Source organism: Camellia sinensis, chromosome 10 (assembly GCF_055761805.1).
Source record: "Camellia sinensis isolate YWXY chromosome 10, ASM5576180v1, whole genome shotgun sequence".
In the NCBI taxonomy this organism is placed as follows: domain Eukaryota; kingdom Viridiplantae; phylum Streptophyta; class Magnoliopsida; order Ericales; family Theaceae; genus Camellia; species Camellia sinensis.
In genome coordinates, this window is record NC_138970.1 from 118,353,339 (window position 1) to 118,359,738 (window position 6,400).

Genomic DNA, 6,400 nt, shown 5'->3' on the forward strand with positions numbered 1-6,400 from the left:
TATTAGAGCTGCCCAAGTCTTGTATAAGTCCATCTTTACATCCATTTGCATGGTCCCATGTTTGCTTGTATGCTTGCATAAGTTTGTTGCCATGCCATGTTGCATCCTTAGTTTGCATGCCTAGGTTGCATTGCATCTTACATGCATGCCTTGTTCCTTGACTTGATGATAGGAATTGGGCCTTAGTTTGTTTGATTGGTTTGCATTTCATTTGACATGAAAGTTGCATACTTGATTCCTTGGGCCATCATGCATGGAAATGCGTGATTGGTGGTCCGAGAATCGAGGCACATGCCCCTTTGAGTCATTACCATGATAAGGGACATGGTTGGTGCATATATGCCTTGAATTGTGCTGCCATGCTTTGTCTTGCCCTCTGTTGCTGTGAGTTGCAGGTTCTGCAGACTTTATTTGCCGACCGGCAGTATATATTGCCGACCGGTAGTGAATCACCAGCCGATAGCTTTTGTTTGTGCCGGTGGCCACATCCCACTGCCGGTGGCAATTCCATGCAGCCGGTGATGTCTCCCAGCATCCAAAGAAGCAGTCCTGAGGTTTTGGCAACCTCCAGAGGAGTGAAGGAAGGAAAACAGAGACAGCTCACGCATGGCGGCGCATTTCCCGAGGCGATTTACTGTTTTCTTAGTTTAATTAAATTTGCTTAGTTGATTAGGCAATTTGTAATATTTAATTAGCTTGCGTAGTTAATTAATTTGTAATATTTATTTGGTCCCTCCGAGTGAGGGCAAATCTGTAATAAGTGTGTGTCGGTGGTGTGTTTGTCTTCCAATCCCCACTTCTTTCTTCCCTTTTATTTACCTGCTTATGATGGTAGATTAGGGCATCTTTAAAATTAGCATACCTTATGCTATGCATGCGTGCATCCATACATTTGTATTACATACATTAGGCTCGGTACATCACACTAACTGCATCTGTACTTCAATTCACAAATTGAATGTGTGGTAGTCGATCGCATTTCACATGCCATGTTTAGGGTTAGCCGAGCCTGCCTAGATTGCATTTTTGCATGTGATGCATTAGCCATTTTTAACATGAACTAGGACATGCATGTTTGCTGACTAGTTTACTGTTTTGGCACGGAGTACGATGTACGTATTTATGCTTTAGCATCCCGCATGCGTGTGAGTGTTGCCATGACAGTATGCTTGCCATGTGGCTAAATGCTTATCTGTTAAACTGATTGAATGCCTGTGGGTGAAGGTTGGATTGTTTGAGTTGGAAGGACTCATTGAAATCCGTGTTTTAGTCTACTTGCGAGTAGCAAATTCCAAAGCGTTTTTCGAAACAAACGGATATGCAATGCTTATTTCCAAATTAGGCAATCTAGTCTATACTTGTTTGCTACGCACATAACATAGTAATTCTAGGCTAATAAATGGATTAAGAACACGTAATGTTTTCAAAATCGGATATCATGGTTAGTAGAGGTCGGTCTTCAGACCGGGCGAAAGGGGGTGCTCATAGCTGACCTTCCCCGATCGTACCCAAGCTCCCGAGCCGAGACAACTCCAGTGATGACAGACATGTGGCCTTCGGCACCGAGTCAGGGTTTCCTAAATTTCCCCATTTAAAAAATATTTAGGTGGCGACTCTGTATCTGGCAAAGCAGTCCATGTTTGGCACTACTTTTCAAAAATCTGTTTCTCAAAACGATTTGCCTAATTTGGACTCTTTGGTTCAGATTAAGAACCGTGACAAATTTGAGAGTCCGAGCTGTAGTGACCCCACAAATGAACAGAACGGGACTCACCCTCCCGGGGCGTTCGGGGATGTCTACAGGGGCAAGAAAATGTGGCCTTAGGGTGGTCAACATTGGCTTTCAAGTGAGAAAAACGGGCGGCGGAGGGCGATGGAGGAATAAAACTGGTTATCAGAACAATTACTGGCCTCCCACCGTTCTATGACCTTTCTAACAATGAAACAGAGGTCCCTGCCAAAAATGAACCCAAACCGATGCAAAATGAAGGTTCGGGGGCCGAAACGCGCAGCCCGAGGCCCCGAAAACTGACTGTTAGGCACCGGAAATGGTGTTCGACCACGAAGTTGGTTTTTCGAACCACAATGTCCCTCAAAAGGGAGCAAATAAGATGCATGCCAAAAATTGGAGCAAACGGAGGTGGTTAAGTAGTCCCGAACCGAGGCACGCGGCTAATGGCTCCGAAAAACCGGAAACCGGACTCCAAACGGGCAAAATGGCCTACGACCGCGAAACGTAGCCTACGGCCACTGAGAGATGATCTACGAGACCTCTCCCTCCCTTCGGGAAGAGAAGACGGAGAAAACGGGACCTGGTTCGCAAACCGAGGCAAAGCACAAAAGAGTCCGGAAGTCCGGAGGCAAGGCTCACGGCCGAGACTCCGCGACCTCTGAACGAGCACAATATGCAACATCACCGAGCGCTCAATCGGTGACGTTTGAGTCTTAAGGTCGGTCAAAAATAGGGTGTCTACAAGGGGTAAACATAATTTTCCCTAAAAATATTGTATGTTTAGCATTTTCTAATTTATTTGAGAAATGTTATAGGTTCATAATTCGCTCACGATGACATAACAATGGACTTACGTCTTACATAGTTGAATTTGTGACAAATTAAAAGTTAAGATATAATTTGTCATGTCATTGTGAATAAAAAATACTATAATAATGATCATATATATGTACCACATTAAGTCACTATAATTACATGTATCTCATCACTTAAATCTTTGTATCAACACAATAATGATATATTATTACACTGCTCAATTAGAAATAGGTTTTTAAGGGGATCAATTTTTTTTTTTTTCTTTTTATTTGCAGGATATCATGATGAAGATGGAAAGATAAGAATGGGAGGAAAATGGGCAAGGTCCAATTTGTTGTTGAAGATGCCATTCTTAAAGATAGATTCTTACAGAGAGATTAGTATTAATAGTGTGTGAGTGTGTATGTAATAATGTGGAAATAATAATGTTAGTTTCATGCATTTGTACACTGTCAACAAATCCGCAGGTGTCTCCCCCTTGTTCAAGTGAATGATTGATCATCATAGCTTTATTGTGGAGTAATTTTTTGACGTTTGTCATTGGATGTAAATAAAAATAAGGCTTAACTAATACATGTAATTTGCGAATAATTGTTAACATTAAGAATTTATAGATAAAACTTGGTTAAATTATATTGATCTTTTTTTTTTAATTTTATTTTTAAAGTTTGGAGAAATAAAGTAAATTTCTCAATTTTAACATAATCATATTGAGCACATTTGAGATTTTAATTCAGATAACACTTAATTTTATTTTTATTAATAATTTGTTAGTTACATAGATGAAAAAATAATGTTATCATATCTTTTACATAAAAATGTATACATTACGTTTTTTTTTTCAATTTTTTTTAATAATATTTTTGCACCATTTACATTAGTTTTGGTGCATTTAAACTTATTAAAAAGAAAGTTAATATAATTATATCAAAATTATAAGATTTGTTATATTTTTTTTTTTCAAAAGAAAGGTCAGTATAATTTATACAAAATAAAAAATAAAAAACTTTTGTACTAATGGGCGGTTTGTTAGAGTTTCGTGATTCTACCTTCTTTATGGCATAGAATATCATAAAGAAGGGATATAATCATTTTACTGGTTGGAAGATTTAGAAAAAAAATTTGGAAACAAAAAAAAAAAATGTGTAATGAGAATAAAATATACTTATATTTTACATAATTTCACACACATTTTTCATTTCTCTTCCCAAAATTTTTCTTTCAAAATCCTCTAACCAAACACAATATTAGTAAGTGAGGATTAGGTCCCTTTATACATTCATATTCCATACTCCTCTTGTGGGTTAAAAATTGGATCCATATTGATAATTCAAATACTACTTAGTAGATCCCGCAATAAAAATTATCCATATAAAAAATTATTTTCATTGGATATCTATAAACATATAAACAAATCATATTTTATTTAATAAATCGAATGGCAAATATGATAATAAAATTAAATCATACATTTTAATATTATAGTTGTCTGATAAAATTATATCATCCCGTGTTAATAGTTGTTCAATAAAATTAAGACAGTGATCCATCAACAAATTTTTTATACTAAAAGAAAATTTGAAAGGATGAGTTAATGGCAACTTTGAAATTAAAGTAGTTGTTTTTAATTTAATAATAATGAAAGGACTACAATTTATATATCGGTGATACTATATGTACCAATTAATATATCAATTAGTGTACCTACGTATGTTATGACATTATTATTGACCACACTCATTATACAAATTACAAATACACAAAACCTCTAAAACTATGCTACATCATTTGTTAATACATTAATTGATATATCAATTGGTTCATATAGCATTATTCTTTATATTATGTAGAAAAGTTATATTTGTATACTAATCTCTTAAATTTAATACACAAATGATAATTATGATATAGTATATATATATATATATTTCAAATTATGAATCCAAATGATGAATAATTTATCGAGTATTTTATTATTGCTGCTGATATTTATTTTCAATAATTGGATAATTTTCATGGTATTTTAGGATTTTTTTTTCCCTTTGTATTTTTAAATTTCCATTTTGAACGTTGGCTTTTACTATGAATATTGCTTTCACAGTTTTATTCATTAACATCCTATTAGGTAATGTTACATAAATAAAATTTATATACAAAAAATCTATACAGAATACTATGTCTCAAAGTAAAAAAGTTTATATATCACAATAGGTCAAAAATATAAAAAGTCATTCTCATATAATTCTATATAAAGTTTTCGTATAACAATATGGGTAAATTACACTGATATCTTTTAAATTTTAGAGAACATATAGCAAGTCCAACAATTTTGACATAATTAATCGGTTCTCTTTTAATAAAGCTAAAGTATCCAAAACTAATGCATATTGTGAACATACAATGATATATAAGATAAAATATAAATTTCAGAGTAAAAGATATGACAATATTATTTTTCTATCTATATGACTAATGAATTAGTGATGAAAATAGATTTTGTAGTATATGAATCAAAACCTTAAAAAAAGTTAAAGTAATTATGCCAAACTAATAAGGTTTACTATAATTTTTCAAACCCCAAGGGAAAGTGTAATTTTCCCTTAAAATATTATACGTTTAGCATTTTCTAATTTATTTAAGGAATGTTATAGGCTCATAATTCACTCATGATGATGTAACAATGGACTTAGGCTTTACATGGCCGAGTTTATGATAAATCAAAAGTTAAGACATAATTTGTTGTGTCATTGTGAATTAAAAAATACTATAATAATAATCATATTTATATATCACATTAATTGCGTGTATCTCATCACTTAAATCTTTGTATCAATACAATAATGGAAGTAATTGAGACCCCCTCCAATCACCCCCCTCCATACACACACGTGGCGGATGGTGATTGGAGGAGAAGTTAAAAAAAAAAAAAAAAACTGGCCAATCAGAAAGAGGGGGGTAGGGGGAGGAGGGAAAGAGGGTCCGGATCATTTTTCAATGATATATTATTAGATTGCTCAATTGGAAAAAGCTTTTTAAGGGAATCAATTTTTTTTCTTTTTATTTGTAAGATGTCATGATAAAGATGGAAAGATCAGAATGGGAGGAAAATGAGCAAGGTCTAATTTGTTGTTGAAGATGTCATTCTTAAAGATAGATTCTTACAGAGATTAATATTAATAGTGTGTGAGTGTGTGTGGTAATGTTGGTATTAAGGGGGCCGAAGCCAAGACTACAACTTTACCAGGTGGGGATAATCCATACCATGCATGTCACTATCTAAAGCTAAGGCCAAAAAAAGGAGGCGCAACTAGCAAAGTACTATCTAAACAATTATCTACAGTGTTCATATGTAGAGCTTCTTTCGCAAGGCAATTGCACAAGAATTTGCTTCTCACCAAGAATAATGTTAGTTTCATGCATATGTACCTTTCAACAAATCCGCAGGTGTCTCCCTCGTCGTTCAAGTGAATGATTTATCATCATAGCTTTATTGTGGAGTAATTTTTTGAGTTTTCTCAGTGGATGTAACCAAAAAATTAAACAATTAATACATGTAAATCTAGAATTTATAGATAAAAATTGGTTTTAATCTTTTCTCAAGTTTGGAGAAATAAAGTAAATTTTACTATTTTAACATAATTATATTGAGCTCCTTTGAGATTTTAATTCAGAAAACATTGAGTTTTATTTTCATCAATAATTTGTTAGTTACATAGGTGAAAATATAATGTTATCACATATTTTACATAAAAATGTGTAATTTACGTTATTTATTTTTATATTTTCACTCTCTACATTGGTTTTAATCTATTTAATCTTCTAGAAGGGACATCAATGTAATTATATTAAAAT